General features: G+C 36.7%; 1 protein-coding gene and 1 pseudogene across 1 annotated transcript in view; both read left to right on the forward strand.

The window, feature by feature from the left end:
* SPRED1 (sprouty related EVH1 domain containing 1) overlaps positions 1 to 26,391 on the forward strand; it is a 124,200-nt gene that overhangs the window by 22,532 nt on the left and 75,277 nt on the right. The window lies entirely within an intron of this gene.
* LOC118640003 lies at positions 8,196 to 9,668 on the forward strand (annotated as a pseudogene).

The following is a 26,391-nucleotide window of genomic DNA, read 5'->3' on the forward strand; positions in this document are numbered from 1 at the left end:
GAAGGGATTATGTAAACCTGCTGGTCTGTCATTGCCTCTTACTAGCCTAGGTAATCTTGAGAATTTTTTTACTATTATAAACTGAAGAGTTGTCATTCAAAGTTATGTGGCAATTTTTGAAAAAAAGAATAAACTAGTCTTCCTCATATTGTTGTGTTCCTTCAGAAAATTTATATATATGTTTATTTTTACTTTGAAATAATTTTAGACCTATATGAAAGTAGGAAAAACATACAAAGAATAACCATATATTCTTCAGCTGACTTTCCAAAATGTTCACCTCTAATTACATAGCCAAATCAGGAAATTAACATTGATATAATATTATTATCTACTGACCTTGTTCAAATTTCATCAGCTGTCCCACTAATGTCCTTTTTCTAGTTCAAGATACAGTACAGTATCACATATTGTATTAAGTTGTCGTATCTCCTTAGTCTTCCTTATTTATTTATTTATTTATTTATTTATTTATTTATTTATTTATTTTATCCTTACCCCAGGACACTTTTCCATTTTTTGTTCAGGTAGAGTGGGAGGGAGAGAGAGGAAGAGAGAGAGAGAAACATCGACGTGAAAGGGACACATCGAGTGGCTGCCACCCACACGACCAACCAGAGTTAGAGGCCAACTCTCTAACCGCTGAGCCAAACCGGCTCCTTAGTCTTCTTTAATCTAGAACAGCTTCTTGGTTTTTCTTTCATAACTGAAAACTTTTGAAGATGGCCAGGTATTTTGTAGAGTGTTCCTCAGTTTGGGTCTGTCTGGTACACACTCTTGATTAAACTCTCAAGTTGACTTCTGTGCCCTTTTGACATGGGCCTTTGTTTTTTGAGCACTTCTGTTTTGGCTTCACAAGATGTTCCTGGTTCATATTCTATTTTCCCTGCCCAGCTTCAGAGTCATCCCATTTATCCAAGGAACTCTGTTTCCACTTATTGGAGATTATAATTACAAACTTATCTGGTGCTAGGTGTGCTCATTGGCATTAGGGTAAGGTGCTATTTTACAGATGAAGAAAACTAAACTGAAAGTTTAGAGTCTTTTTCATAACACCCAGATAAAAGTGACAGAGTTGGTACATACACTCAGATCTCAGTCCAAAGTCCAGGTTTTCTACTTACTCTCCATTGTATTCCTTCCGTACATTTGCCTTTTCCATTAATTTTGTTATTTGCTTTTTCTGGAAAGGACAGTATATAATCTAGTTCTAATATTCAAGAAAATTATTGGCTAATAATAGGTATAGCTGTTTTAAAACAGAAAAGTCATTGTGCTTCCAAAAACATTTATTATGTGCATGCTGTGGGTAACTCAGTGTACTAGACATTGTTGGTATGTGAGTATAAGCATATATATTGGGGGGGGGGGCATTGTGCTGAGAATTTTTTGTTTACCGTGGCTTCTTATTTCCTCTACATGGTTAAAGGATAGGGGTAGGTGGTATGGTTATTGTAAATTAATTCATTATCTATGAATCCAAATGGCTTAGGGATTTATATATTATAGTTAAATACATACTATATACACATATATGGTTTATTTATTTATTTATATTTTGTTAACCCTCACCCGAGGATATTTTTCCATTGATTTTTAGATGGTGTGAAAGGGAGGGAGTGGGGGGGGGGGCAGAAACATCAATGTGTGAGAGACACATCGATTGGTTGTCTCCCGCACAACCCTTACCAGGGCCAGGGATCAAACCTGCAACCTAGGCATGCACCCTTGACTGGGAATTGAACCCTCCACCCTTTAGTCCATGGGCCAACCCTCTAACTGCTGAGCCAAACTGATCAGGGTGATTTACATTTATTTATTTATATGCTTCTTTTAAGTACACTCATTTCATAATTTCAGTAATAGTATATAACCATCAAATGATATGTGTTTGCTAAACATACTTAATCACTTCATTTTTTGCTTTGAATTTTCACAAGAGCTTCTTGAGTTGATATTGTTTATCCCATATTCCAAATAAGCAAAGAGACTTAAGTGGATGTGCATAAGATCATAAGTCTTAATAAATATCACAAAGTAGATTTAAATCCAATCTTTTACACTCCCTACTATATGAAGTACTATTTTTGTTACATATTTTGTTCAGGCTTTTAGAGTGTTCCTTAGTTCTGATGTTGAGGATTTGGTGAACAAGTCTATTCTGTATACCTTTATGGGGGCTTTTGAGTTCATTCTGCCAAGGTTGAAGGCCTAGTTCTGTAATTCAACCAGTTTTGTGATCTTGGATTTGTGGAAAACTGAATTTGTAAAATGAGGATAATAATTATACCTGCTTTGGAAGGTTATTTTGAGGATTAAATGTAATCCATGTGAAGCCTCGAACTGTGTCTGCACATAGCAAATACTGAAGTTTTAGCTGTCCATTAATGTCAGTAGTGGAAGTCTTAATCAGTTCATTAAAAATAAACATTCAAAGTTAATACTATAGCCCTGACCGGTGACATTCTTGGTTAGAGCATAGTTCCCATATGCCAAGGTTTGGGTTCAATCTTTGGTCAGGGCACATACAAGAAAAACCAATGAATGCATAGATAAGTGGAACAACAAATCAAGCTTTCTCTCTCTCCCTCTCTCCCCATTTTTCTCTCTCTCACTCAGATCAGTTTTTAAAAAGTTAATATTATAAAATAAATATTAAATAATAACATGACAAATATTTATGATGGACTTCCTGGGATAATTTTACAAGTCTTGATATTTTATGGAATTCAGTTTAGAATGGAAAAGGATTTTGATTAAGTAGCATCTTTAATTTTTTGAATGAGGGGTATTAAGGCCTGGAATAATAGAATAACTTGCCCAAAATATTACAGTTGCATATGTCAGTCTCAGGGAAACTTTAGCTTCATGACTATTAATTCAGTATTCTCTCTGCTGTTGACTTGTTCTCCCTCACACTGTGTCCCTGGAAAACCCAGTCTCTATTAAGGGATTTGCTTTATTTGGGAATGTTGTCTTTATTTTTAGGAATCACTGATACCGGTATCAACATTGATTTCTAAAATATAACCAATGTAAGTTGGAAGAGAAATATTTAATTTACCTCTTTAAGGGAGTATGATAAGCATAATAATGTTTTTAATCAGAATCCATTTATTTATTTTATTTTTTTCTTGATTGGTTTTAGAGTAAGAGGGAGAGAGAGATAGAAACATCTATGAGTGAGATCATCGACTAGCTGCCTCCTGCAGGACCCCCACTGGGGATCGGGCCCACAACCTGAGCATGTGCCCTGACTGGGAAATGAACTGGAGTCCTCCTGGTACATGGGTTGACGCTCAACTGCTGAGCCACACTGGCTGGACCAGAATCCCTTTATTAATATGAGCAACAGGTCAATGATAAAGATTCTCTAAAAGCACATTGTTTAGATTTTCATGCTGGCCACCAGTGTCTTGGCAAGAAATAGGATTTTTTTTAGCTTTTGATTGAGTTGCTTATTTATTCATTAGAACTTTAAAAGTGACAGAAAAATGCAAAGGAAATATGTCATCTATATCCTTATCATCCAAAATTAATCATTTATCTTTGGCTCAGTTTTTTTTTTTGTAATTATAATTGAATAAGCTATTAAATCTATTTTACCTAAAGATAGACTAGAAATGAAACTGTTGTGATATTTTATTCTTGGTTTTAAGAACATTTTGTTGGGCACTGTACTTATGAAGTTAATGGATTGGTGAACCTGCAAACTACATTTACTTTTATAAGCAAAAAAATTATTTGTAAAACCAAATGAGTTAGAATGAATAAGTGCAAGTTATTTAGCATCTCTTAGGAGTAAAAGAAATACTTAAATTTGACCATCATTCAGGAATTTGGTTGTAGAATGAATAACACATTTAAAGGGAAAGCTACGAATCACTTTGCTTTGAGTGAGCTTAGTCCAAAAGGTTATTTTTCCCATACATACTTAACCTATGTGATGAATTTATAATGTATGTATGATATTTAGAAAGCAAGGTAAGATGAGAAAAAGTTATATCAACTTGTCAGATTGAGCTTAGAGAAGAGTTGATTAATGAAAAATATTAGCTGTCTTTGAATAATTGAAAGACTCATAAAGTATTAGGAGTAAACTTATATCTTGACCCTGAGACTAAAACTGGAATCAATGGATCGTGGTTAACAAAGGGAAAGGATGTAAATACTTGTTTTATATAAAAGATAATTTCCTAATGATGTGATTTGACTGATAATGGAATGGACTGTCCCATGAAGTTGGGAATTTCTCATGAAGTTGGGAATTTCTCAACTTGTTATTTCAACATGAAACAGAAAGGATTTATCATCTGTGCAGATCTTTTCAAAGGGAGTGCTGTGTTCTTTCAGGTTCCATATAACTGCCTAAGTTCCATGCTTTTAATTTTTATGTGCATAATACACTGCAGTGTTTTTAGAATTTCCACTTTCTTAAAAATGTACATTTTGGGTATAAAGTTAAAATGACTTTAGAGAAATCTATGGATGAAGAAAAACAGTCAATATCCATTAATCTTGGTTAAAGGAAAGCATCCATAATCAGTTTATATTCATTCATGCAGTTCCTGAAAATATTAAATGTAAAGTTGATAATACCCAGTTCTGCATCCCTACTTCTTCAGTAGATATCATGAGCTTCTTAGAGGGCAAAGAGTGCATTTGTAGCTGTTTTAAATTTATCTATGGACTATCTCTATGAATATACCTGTGAAATGAAAAAGCTTTCACTGTCTTAGATGATTGACCCTTGATGCTGCTTTCTGAATTGTCAGATTCCAGTGGACACTGGCATTACTGAGATTATACATATTCCATACATGTTCCACAACACATTTTGGTGGAATGCATGTGGATTTACTGTATATTGCATTAAGCATTCCTTTTTCTGCTCAGGAAGCCATGGATATTATCTTTGATTCATTCCAGCCACATTCCTTGTAAAAGCTGCTGACCTATATGGATAAGCAGTATTAGAATAGCTTGCGTTTTCAGACCTTGGAAACTCTTGAAAATTCTTATTTAGACCTATTTCCTAATATCAATGGGAAATGAATTCTGTACATCTTTACTGTAATATTTTATTCATTACAACTTTTTTTTTATCCTCATCCGAGGACATTTTTCCATTTTTTGTTCAGATATAGTGGGAGGGAGGGAGAGAGAGAGAGAGAGAGAGAGAAACATTGACGTGAAAGGGACACATCGGCCCTGGCCGGTTTGGCTCAGCGGTTAGAGCGTTGGCCTGTGGTCCTGAGAGACCCGGGTTCCGTTCCCGCTAAGGGCATGTACCTCAGTTGCAGTTTGTCCCTGGCTCTGGTCAGTCGTGCGGGTGGCAGCCACTCGATGTGTTCCTTTCACATCGATTTTTCTCTCTCTCTCTCTCTATTCCTCTCTCCCCCTCCTACTCTACCTGAACAAAAAATGGAAAAATGTCCTCAGGTGAGGATAATAATAAAAAAAAAAAAAGAAAGGGACACATCGAGTGGCTGCCACCCACACGACCCATCCAAGGTCGGGGACAAACTGCAACCAAACTGCAACCAGGTACGTGCCCTTAGCGGGAACTGAACCCGGGTCTCTCTGGACCATAGGCCAACGCTCTAACCGCTGAGCAGAACCAGCCAGGGCTATTTATTACAACTTTTGAAATGAAAATCTACATGTTATATTTTGTCTCATGATGATTAAAATTTGTCTGATGATGCTTGTTTTTATTTTACCTTTGCCTGTTTTTCTTCCAAGTAAGGACCGAAGTTTGTAGGTTTATAAGGGCCTTATACTGGCATGTTTTTGTTTTGCCTTTGATTTTTTAAACCTCAGTGCTGATTTAAATCCAGTATTGCTCATTGTTAAAAAGCATCTCCCGCCCTGGCCAGTTTGGCTCAGAGGTTAGAGCGTCGGCCTGCGGTCCGGAGAGACCCGGGTTCGGTTCCCGCTAAGGGCACGTACTTCGGTTGCAGTTTGTCCCCGGCCCTGGCTGGTCGTGCGGGTGGCAGCCACTCGATGTGTCCCTTCACATCGATGTTTCCCTCTCGATGTGTCCCTTCACATCGATGTTTCCCTCTCTCTCCCTCCCACTCTATCTGTACAAAAAATGGAAAAATATCCTCGGGTGAGGATTAAAAAAAAAAAAGCATCTCCCTTTGGCCTGTGTGGGTGGCTCAGTAGATTGAGTGTCCTCCCATGGACTGAGAGGTCCCAGTTTAATTCCTGGTCAGGGCACACACCCAGGTTGTGGGGTTGATCCCCCAGTAGGGTGTGTGCAGGAGGCAGCCAATCGATGTTTCTCTTCCTGTTGTTGTTCCTGTCATTCTCTCCCTTCTTCTCTCTAAAAAAATCAATGAAAACATTTTTAAAGAAAAGATGGCTATTATTTTTTTAAAAGCATCTTCTAATTTTTAGTGTATTTGCATGGGGCGTATTGGGTTGCTGAACATTTGAGGAGGGGACTGAGGGGGTATTGGGTATTATAAGGATGTCAAGGTGGACATCCTTACTTTGTGAAATAAGATTATAGGTTTTGAGATTTTTTTCTACAGGATGGGGAGTCACGATTATGGAATCCTGTTTGTTCAGTAGATGCTGTGAGTTTTAGACTTATAAAACTGTACAAAAATATAATTGCTAGACAATATTTAATCCAAATATTTTACATAAATGAAGCTGAGGGTAAAGAGCAGCATTTTTCCCTTTCTTGTCACAGCTGTCGAAGTTGCAGAGCAGAGCTGGAAGAGCATGGGTTGTGATTGAAATCTTTGCTCAGTTACTTAAAAGTGAGGCAAATGACTTTAACCTCTTGAAACTTTAGTTTCTTCATCTGTAATATGGAATAACAAACACCATTTTGCAGGATTGTTATCATACTTTAAAATAACACCTTTAACCAAATACACAAAATAGATTAAGCAGACAGTAAGAGCTAGATAAATATTTACTATTAAATGTTTATTATTAGAGCTTGGATTGTTTCATTTCATTTTAGGTAGTTTTAGTATTGTTTGTGATTATAAAAGGCGAAAGTACAGGTAACCTCTAACTGCTAGGGGATAGCCATGATGTAAATTTTTCCAGATTTTCTTTAAAGACATTTTATCTTTTTATTTATCAAAATCTGAGTCTTTAAGATTTCGCCTCTTACCATGAATAAAATAGGTAACTCTTACAGGGTTTTGAACAAGAGTTATATGATCTGAACAGCTTCTACCACTGCCAGAGTGGTACATTTGTTACAATTGATGAACCTACATTGATACATCAGTATCACCCAGAGTCTATAGTTTACATTTGGGTTTACTCTTGGTGTATATTCTTCCTGTTTGGACAAATGTACAGTGATATGTATCCACCATTATAATATCATATAGAATAGTTTCACTACCTTAAAAATCCTCTGTGCTCTTACTCATCCCTGCCGCACCAGACCCCTGGCAACTGTTGATCTTTTTACTGTCTCCATCATTTTGTCTTTTCCAGAATATCATATAGTTGGAAGTGTACAGTGTGTAGCCTTTCAAACTGGTTTATTTCACCTATCAATATACATTTAAGTTTACTCCTTTTCTTTCATAGCTTGATAGTTCATTTCTTTGTAGTACTGAATAATACTCCTTTGTCTAAATGTACCACAGTTTATCCATTCACTTACAGAAGGACATTTGCTTCCAAGTTTTGACAGTTATGAATAAAACTGTCATAGACATCTGTGTGCAGATTTTTATGTGAACATTAGCTCCTTTGGGTAAATACTAAGGAGTGTTATTTGTGTGGTAAGAGTATGTTTAGTTTGTAAGAAACTGATAAGCTGTCATCCAAAGTGACTGTACCATTTCACGTTCCTACAAGCAATGAAAGAATTCCTGTTGCCCCACATCCTTACCAGTGTTTGGTGTTATCAACGTTCTTTACTTTTATAGCTCTTAATGGTGTGTAGTGGAATCTTCTTGTTTTAATGAGATGACATGTGATGTGGAGAATCTTGTTAAGCTTATTTGACACCTCTGTATCTTTGGTGAGGTGTCGTTTTTTTATCATGTTGTTTGCTTCCTTATTGAGTTTTAAGAATTCTGTGTCGGGCACAGGCGGTACTCTGGGAGGATGGCTGGGCGACCATGCAATGGTGAGCGCTCGTCCCGGTGGGCTGCTCATGCAGCTTGGCGTCCACAGCACGCCATTTGTCTCAGGGCAGGACCAGCATGGCCTTCCACCAGCACTTCCCCACTCAGTTTCCGCTTCCAGCACCTCAGGGCTGGTGCCAGCTGGGGTGCGGGCCAGGAGAAGTACAAACAGCGCCTTCCCTCCACAGCTGGGCAGGGCACGTTTGTCTTCGGCTACTACTGCATGGGACATGCCTTTTGCAGGATGAGTTCAACGCCACTCACTGCCGCGGCCAAGGGCTTGACCTAGAGGCCCTTTCAGTGGTGAATTATTCACTGCCGCCCGTTGATGCATTGGATACACTTACAATAATGGGAAATTCATTTGAGTTCCAGAATGCAGTCAGGTTTGTGATCAACACGGCTTCATTTGACAAAGATTCCACCATCCAAGTGTTTGAGGCCACAGTAAATGTCCTGATAAGTCTTCTTTGCAGCCCTTTGTTGACATGCCTGTTAAGGACTTCCATAATGATGTGGTGCTTCCTTCTGGTGGAGATTGGGATCCTGAGCAGACTGTTGGGGAAATTCCACATTTGAGTGGGTTGAAAGCCCTTTGTAATCTCTGGAGCAATGACACAGGATTATTAGGCAATATTGTCAACATTCAGATGGGCCATTGGGTTGGGAAGTAGAGTGAGTGGCTTGGGTGCTGGACTGGATTCCTTCTATGAATACCTATTGAAATCTTAAATTTTCTTTGGAGAAAAAGAAGACCTGGACATGTTTACTGCTGCCTATCAGAGTATTCACAACTACTTAGGAAGAGATTGGGAAACCTGTAATGGGGTAGAAGGACACCCCTCCCCACCCCCAAATCAATAAGAACACGTTCAGTGGGCAGCTGATGAACACATGGATCAACACTCTGCAGGCCTTCTTCCCTTGGCTTCAGGTCCTGATAGGAGATGTGGAAGATGCCATCTGCCTGCTTGCCTTTCACTATGCCATATGGAAGCCATACGGGGCCCTCCTGGAGAGGTACAACTAGCAGCTTCAGACCCCCAATGTGCTCTTCTATCTGCTGAGGCCAGAGTTGGTGGACTCTACGTACCTCCTCTACCAGGCAATCAAGAATCCCTTCTACCTCCATGTAGGAATGGATATTCTGCTGAGTCTGGAAAAGTCAAGTGTGGGTACACGGTACTGCACCACATCATTGACAAGCCCAAGGAGGACTGGATGGAGAGCTTCTTACTTAGTGAGACCTGCAAGTACTTGTACCTGCTATTTGATGAGTACACAAGTTTGGAACCAGATACATGTTTATAACTGAGGGACACAGTGTGTCTGTGAACAAGCAGCTTTGAAGGGGATCACCTTGGAAGGAGTTCTTTCCTGAAGAGGGAGTAGGGGACCCAGAGGGGAAGTCTGTGTACTGGGCCTCAGTCTCATGATGTAAAAGTCATCAACTCCAGCTCCAACTGCAATTGTGTTCTTGATGAGAGATACTCCTTGCCCCTAAAGAGCATCTGCATGTGACAGATTACCCAGATGGCTGGCCTGATTTGATCTGCACTCCTCTATGGGGCCTCATCTGAACCCAGATCAGACAGCTGAGCCCAGGCCATGCCCAGGTCCCATCTAAGGTGGAGGAAGATGGGAGTCTGGCCATCCTTATTGCTGTAGGAATTCTGTCCAGCTCCTCAATCATATTGCTTACTTTAGTGTTTCTCTTCTGTTCAGTAAAATGCCATGTTTTTCTTAAGTATTAAAAAAAAAAAGAAAAGGAATCCTGTGTATATTTTGGGCATTCTTTATCAGATATCTTTTGCAAATATTTTTCCCAGACTGTGGCCTACCTTTTCATTCTCCTAACAGTGTCTTTTGCAGAGTATAATCTTTTAATTTTAATTAAGTCTAGATCATCAGTTCTTTATTTCATGGATCACGCCTTTGGTGGCATATCTAAAAGTCTTTGCTGAACCCAAGATCATATAGACTTTTCTCCTATCTATTTTCTAGTTTTAGTTTCATGTTTTACATTTGAGTCTGTGATCCATTTTGAGTTAGTTTTTGTGAAGGGTATAAGGTCTGTATCTAGATTCTTTAATTTTTTTGGCATATGGATGGATGTCCAGTTGTTCTAGCACCATTTGTTGAAAGGACTGCTTTACTCCATTGTATTGCTTTGTTCCTTTTTCAAAGGAGAGATCAGGTGACTGTATATATGAATGTTTTGGGGGCTCTCTATTATTCCATTGATCTGTGTGTCTGTTCTTTTGCCAATACCATACTGTCTTCATATTGTAAGTTTATACTAAGTGTCGAAACTAAGTAGTGTCAGTCCTTTAACTTTGTTCTCCTTCAATACAGTGTTGGCTATTCTGGTCATTTGCCTCTGTATATAAACTTAAAAATCAGTTTGTAGTTATCTAAATAACTTGCTGTATCTTGGGGGGCATTTCATTGAATTTATAGATCAAGTTGGGAAGAGCTGACACCTTGACGATACTGAGTCTTTCTATGCATGAATATTGAGTAGCTCTTCATTTATTTAGTTCTTTGATTTCTGTCACTAGAGATTTGAAATTTTATAGCTCTTGTACATATTTTGTTAGATTTCTTCCTAAGTATTTTAATTTTTGAGGTGCTAATGCAAAATAGCATTATGTTTGAAATTTCAAATTCTACTTGTTCATTACTAGAATATAGAAAAGTGATTGGCTTTTGTATATTAACCTTGTATCCTTAGTTCCAGGAGTTTTTAGTGTTAGTTCTTTCAGATTTTCTACATAGATGATCATATCATCTGTGAACAGTTTTATTTCTTCCTTCCCAATTTATATACCTTTCGTTTTCTTTTTTATTGCATTAGCTAGAAATTTAAGTACAGTGTTGGGAAATCTACTTTTTTTTCTTCTTGTTTTAGTGTATTGGTTAGCACTTTCAATATATTGTTGAAAAAGACTGATGAGAGAGAACTTCCTTGCCTTATTTCTGGTCTTAGTGGGAAAGTTTCTAGTTTCTCACCATTAAGCATGATGTGAACCATAGATTTTTTTTTTTTTTTTTTTTTAAATCCTTACCTGAGAATATTTTTCCATTGATTTTTGTTAGAGGAAGGGAGGGGGGGAGAAACCTTGATGTTGGAGCCTCCTGCATGTGCCCTGACAAGACAACCCAGGATCAAACCTGTAACCTAGATACGTAATGTACCCTTGACTAGGAATCAAACCCATGACCCTTTGGGTGCGTGAGCTGCCACTCTAACCACAGAGCCACACTGGCCAGGGTCATAGGTGTTTTTTTTTTTTATATTCTTTCTCAAGATGTTACTTATCTGTTTTACTGATAATTTTCATTGTGAATGGGTCTTGGATTTTGTCAAATGCTTTATTAGCATTTATTGATAAAAATAATGTTATTTTTCTATAGCCCATTGATGTGATAGGTTACATTAATTGATTATTTATTGATGGTGACCAGCTTTGCATACCTGGGATAAATCCCACTTGATTGATTGTGGCGTATAATTTTTATCACATTGTTGAATAAAATTATTTTCTGCAAAATCATGAAAGATACTGGTTTGAAGCTTTCCTTTTTTCAAAAAAGGTTTTCTTGTAATGTTTTTGTCTGGTTTTTATATTAGGGTAACACTGGTCTCATTGAATGAGTTAAATATTCCCTGTTTTTATTTTCTGAAAGAGAGTGTAGGAAATTGGTATGATTTCTTCCTTAAATGTTTGTGAGAATTCATCAGTGAACCCAGGTGAGCCTGATGCTTTCTGCTTTAGAAGGTTATTAATTATTGAATAAATTAAAAAAAATAGTTATATAGTCCTCTTCATATTGACTGTGTCTTGTGTGAGTTTTAGAAGATCGTATCTTTCAAGGAATTGATCTATTGCATGTAGGTTATCAAATTTGTAGACACAGAGTTGTTCATAATATTCTTTTAACACCCTTGTGATCTTTAATAATGTCTTTGTTCCCATTTCTGATGTTAGTAATTTATATTTTCTCTCTCTTTTTTTTAGTTAGCCTGGGTAGACTTTATTGAACTTTTTAAAGATCCAACTTCTGGTGCTGTTGGTTTATTTCTATTAATTTTCTGTATTTATTCTGTGTTCAATTTCACTGATTTCTGGTCTAATTTTTATTATTTTTTCTCTTCTGCTTTCTTTGGATTTTGTTTGCTTTTCTTTTTGTGTTTTGCTAAAGTGTTAGTGTAGATGATTGATTTTAGATGTTTCTTTTTTTCTGATGTATGTATTTAATGTTTTAAATTTTCCTCTATGCACTGCTTTTGCTGCATCTCACAAATTTCAACAAATTGTGTTTTCATTTTCATTTAATTCAGAATATTTTAATATGTCTCTTGAGATTTCTTTGACTCGTGTGTTATTTTATGTTTCATACACATAAACATACATAATGGTCTATGTTGTAATTATTTTGAATAAGTTATTATCTGTTAGATCATTTGAGAATAAGGAAAACATCTCTTTCTTTATGTAGATCAGATTCTTGACCTGTATAATTTTTCTTCTCTAAAGAACTCCTATTAACATTTCTCGTATGACAGGTCTGCTGGCAACACATTCCTTCAATGTTTATTTGCCTAAGAAAATCTTTGTATCCCATTCACTTTGGAAGGATAATTTTACAGGGTATAGAATTCTGGTTTGTTGGGTATTTTTTCTGTCAACCCTTAGAATATTTTACTCTAATCTCTTCTTGATTACATGGTTTCCAAGAAGTCAGATGTAATTCTGGTCTTTGTTCCTTTACAAATAAGGTGTTTTTTTCCCTCTGGCTTCTTTCAGGATTTTCCTTTACCTTTTTTTTTTTTTTTTGTAGTTTGAAAATATTATGTGTAGGTGCAATGTTTTGGGGGGTATTTATCCTGCTTGGTCTACTCTGAGCTTCCTGGATCAGTGGTTTGGTGTGTGACGTTAATTTGGGTAAATTCTTAGTCCTTATTGTTTTGAATATTTCTTCTGTGTCTTTTGCTCTTCTTCTGGAAGTCCCATTATATGTATGCTACACATTTTTTAGTTGTCCCACAGTTCTTCGATATTCTATTTGGAGTTTGTTTGTTTGCTTGCTTTTTCAGCCTATTTTTCTCTTTGCTTTTTAGTTTTAGAGGTTTCCATTGAGATATCCTTAAGTTAGAGATACATTTACTCGGCCATGTCATCTGTTAATGAGCTCATCAAATATATTCTTCATTTTGGTTTCAGTGTTTTTGATCTCTAGCATTTCTTTTTGGTTCTTAGGATTTCCATCCCTGCTTTCATTGCTCATCTCTTCTTGCATAGTGTTTACTTCATTCATTACAGAGTTTAGCATATAAATCATAGTTGTTTTAAATTCTTGGTTTGATATTCCTATATTTCTGTCATATCTAATTCTGGTTCTGTACTCTGTCTCATTAAATGTGTAGGATTTTTGTTTGTTTTTTTTTGCAGTTTAGTATGTCTTGTAATTTTTTTCTTCGTAGCCAGACTTGATAAAAGGAACTACTATAAAGAGGCCTTTAATAATGTAGTGGTAGTGTGGGGAAGTGCTTTATAGTCCTATTTTTAGGTCTCAGTTCCCCCCTCCCCCACCCCACCTTTATTAAGGTATGATGGCAGAAAATTGTTTATACTTATCAAATTAAAGGTGTATAATTTGATATTTTGGTATACGTATACATTGTGAAGTAATCACCACAATCAATCTGATTATCATATCCACCACAGAATGTAGTTAGCATTTTTTTTGTGTCTGTGCTGTAACAACATTTAAGATGTACCATTAGCAGATTTCAAGTATATAATACAGTATTATTAGATATAATTACATTGTGTACATTTGATCTCCAGAACTTTCTTAGGGGGTCTTAATCTTTTTGTGATCATGTGTCTCTGGATTGTGAATTTTTCAAGTGCTTTTTATTTCCCTCCTGACCCCTCTTAGGTAGGACAGGATGGCTGGAGAGGGCGATATTTGGGAGTTTCCTTTTCTTGAGATTTAGGTGCTGATAAAACTCTAGGAGGTTAGGCTCTGGTTTAAATAAATTCTGCTGAGGGCAAACTTTCTTAAGAAAAGAGTGCTCTGATATATTTCAAAATAATTCCTTTCCCCCTTCCCTTCTGGAAGCATGAAGGATTTTTTTCTCTGATATTCATTGTAAGGACTTGGTAGAGCTCCAAGAAGTAAAATTCACAAAAGTGTGGGGCACTTCAATGACTGGGTCTTTTCGGAGTTTTTAATCCCAGTTGTCTACATTAAGCCTCCTGCAATTCATCAGTTGTGCCTCAAGTTTCCCTACTGTGGCACTGTTTCCCACTGAGGTCTCTGTTCTTTGCTCTTGGGTTTCTGCTCCAGTAAGTTGTGATTCTATGTATTTGTTTGCCTGTATCTCCCAATTTTGAGAGCAGCCGTTTCTCCTGTAGCTTTACTTTCCTTGTGAATCTAAGATCTGTTCATTTTTCAGTTTGTTTAGCTTTTTACTTGTTGTTAGCACAGATTGGCAGCTTCCAAGCCTCTTTGAGACTGGATTGGAAACTGAAAGTCTTTCTTACTTTACTAATAAAAAATGTGGGGTGGTTTTTTGGGGGGTAAATAATTATATAATCTTCAAATAAGGTGATTTTTAAATTGATATTTGTATTTTATTTCTCTTTCTCTTCCTCCTCTTTTAATTATATTACTATATTTTAATTTTTTAAAACCTTCCTAGTAATATCCTAAATCTAGCTATAATAGAAATGCCTTAGGTATTTCACTTTTGAGGTATGGTAATATTTATTGTTTTAAACAGCCATTACCATGTTAAGGAGTTTCTTTCTAATATTTCTTTACCAAGGATATTTTCAAGAATTAATGTTGAATTAAATAATTTTTAAAATATTATTCAAGGTAGTAAAGATTTTTTGAAATAGTGGCTCTCAGTTTCCAGTTTAGTTCCCCTTTTGGTGCAAACTATGTCAAAGTAATGTGGTCCCAAATTTAAGTTTATCAAATTTATATTTAAGATTCTCCTCCTCTTTTCTGTTTCTATGTATTTTTATTCATACTGCACATTTTTTTTCTTTTAATCCTCATCTGAGGACATTTTTGCATTTATCTTTGGATAGAGCAGGAGGGAGAGAGGGAAGAAGAGAGAGAGAGAAACATCAATGTGAGAGAGACACGTCGACTGGCTGCCACCCACACGACCCCAACCGGGGTTAGGGACAAACCGAAACCGAGGCACGTGCCCCTAGTGGGAACTGAATCTGGGTCTCACTGGTCCACGGACCTATGCTCTAAGTGCTGAGCCAAACTGGCCAGGGCCTGCACATTGTTTATTGCTACTTGTATTGTCTGTAATCCTATTTAATATTATTATTTAAATGGTGAACTCCTTGAGGAAACAGGAGCCCTTTGCATTAAATAAACTTCTATCAGGAAAATCATTGTTTCCCTTTCTTTACCTTTCGGCTTCTCTGTGATTTACCTGTACTCATTCTTCAGCTCTCTCAGGATTCAGAGTGCACCTGGGTTCCTAGAAAGACAAATCACTCTGAGATTCCAGGCGGTTTTCTCTGAATGACATATAACTGAGAAAAGTTCTATATCTTCTGGTTTTTTATTGCATTGTAAGGATGTATTTATTTACAGTCTCCATGTCATTCTTAGCTGCTTCTGGAGTCTTTTATGTTTACCAAATGAAAATTACCTGACCAAGAAGGGCACAGGGGAATGAGGAAGGAAACTGGGAGGAGGAAGGTAGAGGAAGCTAAGTAACCAAAATTTTCCTATTTTAATCTTGCTTAGGACCAAATTTTATAAAACATTTTATTGTTTTTATAGAGGCTCATCTGTGTGGCATATTAATCACTTGAGACTAAGATTGGGAGTTTGTATGCTTTTCTGTTCGCTTACTCAACAATAACATACATATTGAACGCTTACTAAGTCTCATATAATATTCTATTCAGTGCAGTAATGAGCAAGGAAAAAACGGTCTCTGCTCACATGGAACATGCCTTCTATTAATAGGAGGCAGTCAATAAGATAATTTCAGATGGTCATAAGCATTATAAGGAAAATAAAACCAGGAAAAGAAATAGAGTGTAATAGAATTATGGTGGAGAGAAGCTGGGTATTGGAACTAGTTTAGATTGGGTGGATCCAAGTTGAGGAGGATTTATCTCTGTTAGCTGACACTTAAGGGAGCATCCAAGTAAAGGAAACAGCAAGCACAGAGGCCCTGGGGTGGATGAAACTGTTTAAGGAGTAGAAAGAATGCTATTGTCCTTGGAGATAGTATGAGTGGGTTAGGAGAGAGTCAGAGGTGTAGTCTTGTAAGTCATGGTAAGGACCTAGTAAAAGATTTTAGATTGCCACGCAATCTTTAATCAGTATTTTTGCTTTGACTATGGAGTTCTTGTATTAGTGTTTTCTTCTGAAACTTAATTTTTTAAGGTTATTTTAAATCCCAAGATTAGAGTAGCTAGCTATATTGCTTGAAGAGATAGGAAAGAAATTTTCCTGAAAAGAATGTATAGCAATTACTTTTTTTATCAATTTATTCAAAATTAAAATTAGTTTTATAGTTTACTAATATTCCAAATACAGATCTGCTCAGCTTCATCCTGTAGGCATCAGAGAGTGGACATTGGGAATCTTTAAGTTCTCAACATGCCCTAGCCAGTTTGGCTCAGCGGTTGAGTGTTGGCCCACGGACAAGAGAGACCTGGGTTTGTTTCCCACTAAGGGCATGTACCTCGATTGCAGTTTGTCCCTGGCCCCATTTGGGGTTGTGTGGGTGGCAACCACTAGATGTGTCTCTCTCACATTGATGTGTGTCTCTCTCTCTTCCTCCCTCTCTCCCTCCACTCTATCTGAAGATAAATGCAAAAATGTCCTCGGGTGAGGATTAAAAAAAAGTTATCAAGATAATGCTGTCAGAGCTAATCCTCAGACATAAATTTAGGAACCTCTGAGCCAGTGAAATTTTTATAACAAGTTTGGCCATGATTCCTAGTCACTTTGTGGTCCTTAGTTAATGAACTTGCTGAGATTTTACAAGTTTTGTATTTCATGTTTAAGAGCAAAGTATGTTCAGTACTTTGAAATGAAAAATGTGTTAAAGTGACATTTAGTTTAAGGAATTGATGATAAAGTACTGATTGGTTAATTGCTCTTTCTTGTTGCTTGCACTATTTGGGAGATCCTAAAATATGCTATGTTTATTTATATAGTTTTCTAGTTAAAAAATAGGTAAATGCAATGGTAAAAATGGATACAACCGATTTATCTCTGTTGAACTAAAAAACATCATTTATTTGTTTAAGACAAGATGAAAACTGAAGGTGAAACCAGTCCACATATAAATGAGCCGGTATTTAAGAAATCAGAGAAGATTTCATATAGGCAGGATTTCTAGCTTCTCTAAAAAGATCAAAACATTCTTATAATATTGATCCTACATTTTTATAAGGCAGCTGCTGGTGTGTAGAGCGTTAAGTGTTCCGTTTACTAGTCATAGTCTGCACCGCTACAATTATCATAAGCACTAATCTTTACCGAAAGCAGTAATCTTTGCTCATTTATGCTTGTTTTTACCTCTGCTTTAAGATACCTAATATTTTAGGAATCATTATAGGCTGAATCTGAATCTTCTGTGAAATGAAAGGAGATAGAAAATTCAAACATTTATAGCTATTAATGCCTATCTAAAAGCCAGACTATCATACTTAAAATGATTTGGCTTAACAAATTGACAGAATGTTACTGGAGAAATGAATGTTCCACATTTACTGTCATCAATTGATTAGTACTTTTGCATTCAAATCATACTTCTAATTAACTAAGGTTTTCTTCTGCATTTTAAGACAAAACTAGTTTCTGGACGTTGACTACACTTGATTTCTCAAATTTTCTTGCTTATCTTAAGTATTCTGATGCCTACCACTGATTCCTGTCTTTTTCCTAAAGAGAATTATTTTTCTTAAAGCTCGGTTTCAGTAGTATATGCCACTTTTACACAGGCTTCTGATTCGCTCTTGAGGCATTCATTACCAGAATTAATCACTTGTTCCTCGGAACTCTGGTGGCATTTTTTTGTTTTCTGTTTTTTAATTTATTTTTTTATCCTCACCTGAGGACATTTTTACATTTATCTTCAGACAGAGCGGGAGGGAAAGAGGGAGGAAGAGAGAGAGAGAGAAACATTGACGTGAGAGAGACGCATCAAGTGGTTGCCACCCCCACGACCCCTACCAGGTCCCGGGACAAACTGCAACCGAGGTACCTGCCTTTAGCAGGAACGGACCCGGGACTCTTCTAGTCTGTGGGCTGACAGTCTAACTGCTGAGCCAAACCGGCCAGGGCTCTGATGGCAGTTTTAAAAGAAGTATTGCCCTTATTATTTATTTAAGATAGTGTACAGTGAGTTCTGTGAGATCAGGGACTGTGTCTTATCATTTTGGATACTTACTACTGTTTAATGTTTAGACTGTAAAAAAAACATCCAATCCATCCATTTATCAAACATCTATCATGTGCTAGGGACTGTGGAATTACTTATGCTCCCCAAGGCTTTTGAGTTATTTTCTTTAGTGTTCTTACCACACTTGACAACTGAACGGTTAGTCTATGTTTATGACAACTTTGTTTCTACATCCTTTACACTCTATACAGCACCACTGGACTGAATCTTTACAAGCCTACAATCTTGGAGTTTATCTTTGACTCCTGTATTTTTAGTATTCCCCTCTTTTACTTTTGTATTACTTGTTCTGTCTGAGTTTTGTTGAAAATAATAAATCGAGGATTCTGCTTGCTACCTTTCCTATAAAGACACTGCTCTATTCCCAGGCTTCATTATTGAAATAGCATTTGGATACAAATAGCATCTTCCTTGCTGCCTTTCTGTCTCTACTCCTGACTATTTCCAGCTTTCCCAATCCTACTTTTCAATACAATTATTTTTAGATACCAATTTAATGATATTCCCCCTGCACAGACACCTAGAATAGTTCCCTTTTTTAATACACAAGGCCTTCACCAGTAGATTCCTATTTAGTCTAAGTCATGTTTGTTGTCTTAAGTAATTTTCCAACTCGAGCAAGAATAACATATATATTGCATACTTTGTGTCTACTTTCATGATGTGCTACTTACTTTAAATGATTTTTTACCTTTTCTTAAATCCACTCCCATGTCCCCTCCTTCAATATTGTAATGGTCATCTGTTGTTTTAGTATGCCAAGAGTATCTTTATTATTGTTCTGGCAAGAGTGCCCTACTTTTTGGGGGGGAATCATCCATTCTTTACTTTCAGGCCTTTTGATTTGGGTGGGTTGACCCTCTGTGGGATGATTGGTTAAAGGATTATCCAGTAACACAAGCCAGACAAATCAGAGCCAATGAGACTCAATTCCAGGACTTTTGAACTCTGAGAAGAGACACTGTGGCTATAAGGATTTTGTGTACCTAGTTAGAGCTAATAGGATGGGGAGATACATAAGGAAAGTTAATCAGAATAAATTTAAAATGAAGTCAGTTTTATTTAAAATTAAAACCCTTTTGGTTTGAAACATTGTCAGTACACTGCTAACAACTCAGTAAGCAGGGATCCTGCTAAATTTCCAGTGTTGGCACTTGAATCTTGTGTCCATGTGCAGGCAGGGGTGTGAGTGTGCATGCACTTGTTCAACAGAGATTGCTTTTTAACTTACTCTGCAGGACTGCAGCAGATTCTTGGAACCCTGAAGATTGAGATAAAATAATTTGTAAATACTGTTTTTTATCAGTGAATTATATCAACTGTCCATTTGCTTGGTTGTAATGGTGATATAAAGCATAGGCTTTCTACCCAGACTTTCGTTTGATTTCCTTGCTGTACCACTTACTGTCTATTTAATTGAGTATGGAAAAATTGAGGCATTAAGGAAATCTCGCTAAGAAGAACTAGCTCTGAAACTAAATCTTAGTTAATTTTGTCTAACTGGAGAAATGTTACCAAGAGAGGGCGTCTTTGTTTTGATCCCCAAAGGGATCCCTGTTCTTCTGGTTAATTGGCATCTGCCAAGACTTTCTCCTCAGAAGACTTGATTCAGAGGAGCATATGTCCTGCCTTTCCACTTGTAAATAAATCTGCTCTGTGCCAGCACAAATTGACTGGCAGGTCTTGTAAATGCCCTCTCCCGCTCATTTTCCCTACTTCAAATACATATTTGATGTTCTTTCAAAATGTTCTGTCACAGTTCACTTTTAAAATAAAAGGCTATTAGAATTTTTCTGCCTCTGCCAGTGACATGTTGGAGGGTATCTTATTTGTTAAAAGCAGCAGTGTATTTTTAGATTTACAGCTCAGATTATTAAAAAATGACTAAGGTAATTTCTTACTGATTTTTATTTGTATACAGTTAGAATATTATTATAATGAATAGATTCTATCTAATCAGGCAATATCAATATTTAACTGATGTTAAAGTGAATTATACTGAGAAAGCATGCCTTTAAATTAGATATGTATGTAAATATGTTCCCATCAGTTTAGCAGTTACTTAGCAGTTTTACATAGTAATAAAGACTTAACCAAATTCATTCTCCTTTTTGGAAAAATTACTGTGGGTTAACTTTTTAAGCTCTGGTTCTTTGGAATCCTGATGAAGATAGAATGTCAATTATATTAGGCAACATAGTGGATTGGTAAAAAGCACTGGGATATGGAGGACTGTGAAGTACAGTAGTGCTCCCTTGTCCATGAGGGATATGTTCCAAGACCCCCAGTGGATTCCTGAAACGGCAGATAGTACTGAATCCTGTATTTACTGTTTTCCCTAGTACATTTATACCTGGGGTGAAGTTCAGTTTATAAGTTAGGCACAGTAAGAGATTAAAACAATAACTAATAATAACCTAGAACAATTATGATAATAAAATAAGGGTTATTTGAATACAGGCACTGCGATACCACAGTTGTCTAATCTGATAGCATAGATGGGCTACTAAGTGACTAAAGGGCAGGTAGCATATACATTGTGGATATGCTGGGCAAAGGGGTAATTCACATCCTTGGGTGGAATGGAGCAAGGCAGCATGATATATCATCACACTACTCACAACAGTGCATAATTTAAAATTTATGAATTGTTTTTTTCTGGACTTTTCCATTTAATATTCTCAGACCACAGTTGACATCAGGTAATCGAAACCTTAGAAATCAAAACCACTTATAAAAGGAGGGATTACTGGTGGAAACCCAGAGAGCTTTGGTCTGCCCTGGATGTGATGTATTCTTTTACCATGGTGTATCCCTTGCCAGGACTTACAGAAATATGTCCATAGACCTCTTAGGAGATATTTTAGTACCTATATGGAGTGTGGGGCTTTTAAGCCACGATAAATTATTACTCATGGGGTTTCATTTCTTCATAATTGAACTATCAATTAGGAGCTAAAGAATAGCCCCTAAATTGCTATGAGGACTCCTGCTGAAGAGAAGTCTTGAAGTTGCCCTGCTGTGTTTCCCGTTTTGTTTTGTGGGTTAAGGATGCTAAGTAGCCTAGTTCAGGTATTTGGACTTTGATTATTTAGTTCAGCTGACAACTATCTATCAAGAGTGGATAGTGAATATATCCTTTTGGTATTATCATTACCTGTATGTGAAATATTGTTTATTAGTTGTTATAGGAAGAGGGTTGTGTTGGAATAGGTAAATGTTGAATGTCAAGTTCTTGCTATATATGAGGTACTATGGGTGGTATAGAGCAGTTTAAGATGTGGTAAATAGAAGATTGAAGTTAAATAATAGAAAATAATGTAACTACCTAAAGATAAATACATTGAATTCATCAGAAGGAGAAACCCTTATAGCCTTTAGAAGCCAAGATGAGAATTGAGTGTGGGTTTTTACATAGGAGTAAGGAACATTCCGGGGGAAGAAAATACAACCAAAGGTAATTGCATCTTGTTTCTTAGGTGAGTAGTTTATAAAAAATGAGAAGACATTGGGGATTAGCTATAGGTGTTATATGCTAGAATGTAAGATTCCAGATAAAATGTCTTCTTTTCAATATAAGCTCATCTGACAGCTAATTTTTATAATCTTTCTATAAGATTCCCTGTCCAGTTTGGTAGCTGTTTGCTTCATGTAACTATTAAGCACTAGCTAGAACCAGCATGTGCTGTGTATATTAAAAATGTGCACCAAATTTTGAAGGCTTGGTATGAAGAAAAAGTAAAATCTCCTTTTAAATCCTCACAGGAGGATATTTTTCTGTTTATCTTTTCATAGAATGGGAAGGAGGGAGAGAGAGAAACATGGATGGGAGAGAGACACATAGATTGGTTGCCTCCCACACAATCAGGGCCAGGGGCCAAACCGCAACTGACTGGAATCGAACCCGCGACCCTGGATTGTGGGCCGACGCGCTAACCACGGAGCATAACCAGCCAGGGCTGTCTTTCATTATTTATATTGATTTTCTGTTAAGATATTATGTTGGATGTATTGGATTAAATAAAATATACTATTAATATTAATTTCACCTGTTTATACATTTAAAAAAATTGAGGTGAAATTCACAAATTTAACCACTCAACAAATATAAGTATTTTAAAGTGTACAATTTAGTGGCATTTAGTATGACCCGTCCCGCAGGTCGAGCAACGAGGACTCTAGAGGGGGAGTGAGGATGAGGAGGGACAAGAGACACGAGAAATGGAGACAAGACAGGTCTCTGATCAAGTCTCGTTTATTCTGGGGAAATTGACACAATATATAGGGCAGGAAAAACAAGATCATTTGTTATCAAGCGATAGTTATTGAGTAACCACCCCAAGCACGGGTGGAACAAAAGACTGAGTAAATGGTTCAAAATGCAGAGATAAAGCAGAGATATCCTGCCTTGGGGCAGAAGATAGCAGAGCAGATTTTACTTAAAGAAATGTAGAGATAAAGAAATGCAGAAGGCAGAGATATCCTGCCTTGGGGAAGGTGATGGCAGAGCAGATTTTAACAAAATGGATGCCATGCAAAATGTCTCCCACATTAGTACATTCACAATGTTGTGTAACCACCATCTCAATCTAGTTCCAAAACATTTTTATCACCTTAAAAAAAAAATCCAAAAGCCATATCCATTAAGCAATTACTTCATTTTATCCCCCACCCTCAATTCATTGGCAACCACCAATCTGTTTTCTGTTGATAGATGTACCTGTTCTGGATATTTCTTATAAATAGAATCATGTAATATGTGATGACCTTATGTGTATGGCTTTTTTTCATTTAGCATTATATTTGTGAGGATCCACGTTGTAGCACATCAGTATTTCATTTTTATAGATGATGTTATATTAATTATTAAAAATATGACTGTAGTCTTCAACAATTATTGTAGATCTATTTCTCCCTTCAGTTTTGTCAATTTTTTTTTTTTTTTTTTTTTTTATCCTCACCCGAGGATATTTTTCCATTTTTTGTACAGATAGAGTGGGAGGGAGAGAGAGTGAGAAACATCGACGTGAAGGGACACATCGAGTGGCTGCCACCCGCATGACCAGCCAGGGCCGGGGACAAACTGCAACCGAAGTACGTGCCCTTAGCGGGAACCGAACCCAGGTCTCTCCGGACCGCAGGCCGACGCTCTAACCGCTGAGCCAAACTGGCCAGGGCAGTTTTGTCAATTTTTGATTCATATAGTTTGGGATCCTGCTATTTGGTGCATATATGTTTATAATTGTTACATCTTCTTGATGAATTGACTCTTTTATCAATGTATAATGATGTTTATCTAACAATTTTTTACTTCAAGTAGGACAGGGATGGTATTAATAAATTCATCCCAGCTCTCTCTTGGCTATCATTTCATGGAATATCTTTTCCCATCCTTTTTTTAAAATCCTCACTGAATGATATTTTTCCATTGATTTTTCAGATAGAGTGGGAGGGAGGAACGCAGGAAGGAGGGTGGGAGGGAGAGAGAGGGAGAGGGAGAGGGAGACGGGGGGAGAGAGAGAGAGAAACATTGATGTGAGAGGGACACATTGATTGATTGCCTCCCACACGATCCTGACTAGGGTCAGGGATAGAATCCACAACCCTTTGGTGCTTGGGTTGACACTCTCAACTGCTGAGACAAACCGAACAGGACCATTTTTTCATTTTTTAATCTGTTTGTGGTTTTGGATATAAAGTGAATCTCTTGTAGATAGTATATATTTGGATTGTGTATCTGTTTTTTTTAAATCCATTCTGCCAGCCTCTACCTTAAGATTGGAGAGTTTAATCTACATACATGTAAAGTAATTACTAATAATGAAGTACTTTTGCCATTTTGTTGTTTGTTTTTGTATATTTATACATTTCCTGTTTTTTTATTTTCTCCATTTCGGTTTTGTGCATTTGATTTTTTTTTTCTCTTGTTTTATTTTTAATTCCCTTCTAATTTCTTGTTCTCTCTCTCTGTTTTTTAGATATTTTCTTAGTGGTTACCACGGGGATTACAATTAACATCTTAAATTTATAACAACTTAGTTAAATTGTTACTAGTTTAGCTTTAATTTTTTTTTTTTTTGGTACGTGCCCCTAACGGGAACCAAACCCAGGACTCTCCAGTCTGCAGGCTGATGCTCCAACCACTGAGCCAAACTGGCCAGGGTGCTAGTTTAGCTTTAATAGGATATAAAAACTCTGCTTCTATACAGGTCTCTACTCCCTTTTATATTGTAATGGTCACAAATTACATTTATACATTAATGTGACTATTAATTTAAATTTGTAATTATTGAAAACAAAAAGAAGTTACAAACCAAAAATACCTTAATACTGGGGTTATATTCACCTATGTAGTAACCCTTACCAGAGTTCTTTATTTTTTCATATGTCTTTGAGTTCATGCCTAGTGTCTTTTTATATTAAACTGAAGGACTTGTTTTAGCACTTTTTGTAGAGCTGATCTACTGGTGTCAAACTCCCTCAACTTTTTAGTTATCTGGAAATGCCTTAATTTCCCTTTCACTTTTGAAGGATAGTTTTGCCGTGTATAGTTCTTGATTGACAGGTTTTTCCCCAACTCTTTACATGTGCTATCTCATTGTCTCTTGCCTCCATTGTTTTCTGTGAGAAATTAACCCTTTTAAAATTTTTATTTATTTATTGTTTTATTTTTATTCATTTAATTTATTTTAATTAATTAATTTATTTTTGTTACAGATGTTTCTCCTCCCCCCCCACTGATTCCTCCCTTCCCCTTGTTTTATTTTTTCCATCACCATTTATCTCCTCTGTGCCTTATTCCCCCCACACTACTCACAACGCTTGTCCATGCCCATGAGTTCTCTTTTTTTTTCTTTCTTGCTCTATCGCAGCCCCCCACCCCACCCCAGGGACCCCTGCTCCACCAGACCTGTCTGCTTGCTCCCTTTCTGAGTCTGTCTCTGTTTTGCTTGGTAGTTCAGTTTGTTCATTAAATTCCACATGAGTGAAATCATATGGTACTTGTCTTTCTCTGACTGGCTTATTTCACTTAGCATAATGTTCTCCAGGTCCATCCATGCTGTCGCAAAGAGTTAACTTTTCTTCCTTTTTACAGCAGAGTAGTATTCCATTGTGTAAATGTACCTCAGCTTTTTTATCCACTCAATGTGCACTTGGGCTGCTTCCAAATCTTGGCTATTGTAAATAATGCTGCTATGAACTTTCTAATTAGTGTTTCAGATTTCTTTTGATAAATTATCAGAAGTGGAATCACTGGGTCATAAGGCAGTTCCATTTTTACCTTTTAGAGGTAATTCCATACTGCTTTCAAAATTGACTATAAATTTATTGAGACCCCCCTTGTATATAATGATGAATAGCCTCTTTCTTGCACCTTCAAGATTCTTTGTCTTTCAGTTACTTGATTATTTATGTGTCTTGGTTCTAGCTCTTTAGCCTTTGTGGCGTTTAACTTCTATGATGTGTTGATTTATGTCTTTTATCAAATATGGAAACTCTTCTGGCCCTTTTTCTTCAAATCGTCTTTCTTCCCCATTCTCCTTTCTACTTGAGACTGCCCATTACACATATGTTGGTACGTTTTTAGTGTACCACAGATTTTTTAGGCTCTGTTCCTTTTTCTTCATTTTTCTTTCTGTGCCTCAGACTGGATGATGCCAGTTTACCTATCTTTAAGCTTACTTATTCTTCTCCCTGCTCAAATCTGCTATTGAAATTCCAGTGAATTTTTCATTTTAGTTATTGTATGTATAAGCTGAAGAATTTCTGTTTGGTTCCTTTTATAATTTGTTTATTCCT

This window comes from Molossus molossus, unplaced genomic scaffold (assembly GCF_014108415.1).
Source record: "Molossus molossus isolate mMolMol1 unplaced genomic scaffold, mMolMol1.p scaffold_m16_p_1, whole genome shotgun sequence".
In the NCBI taxonomy this organism is placed as follows: Eukaryota; Metazoa; Chordata; class Mammalia; order Chiroptera; family Molossidae; genus Molossus; species Molossus molossus.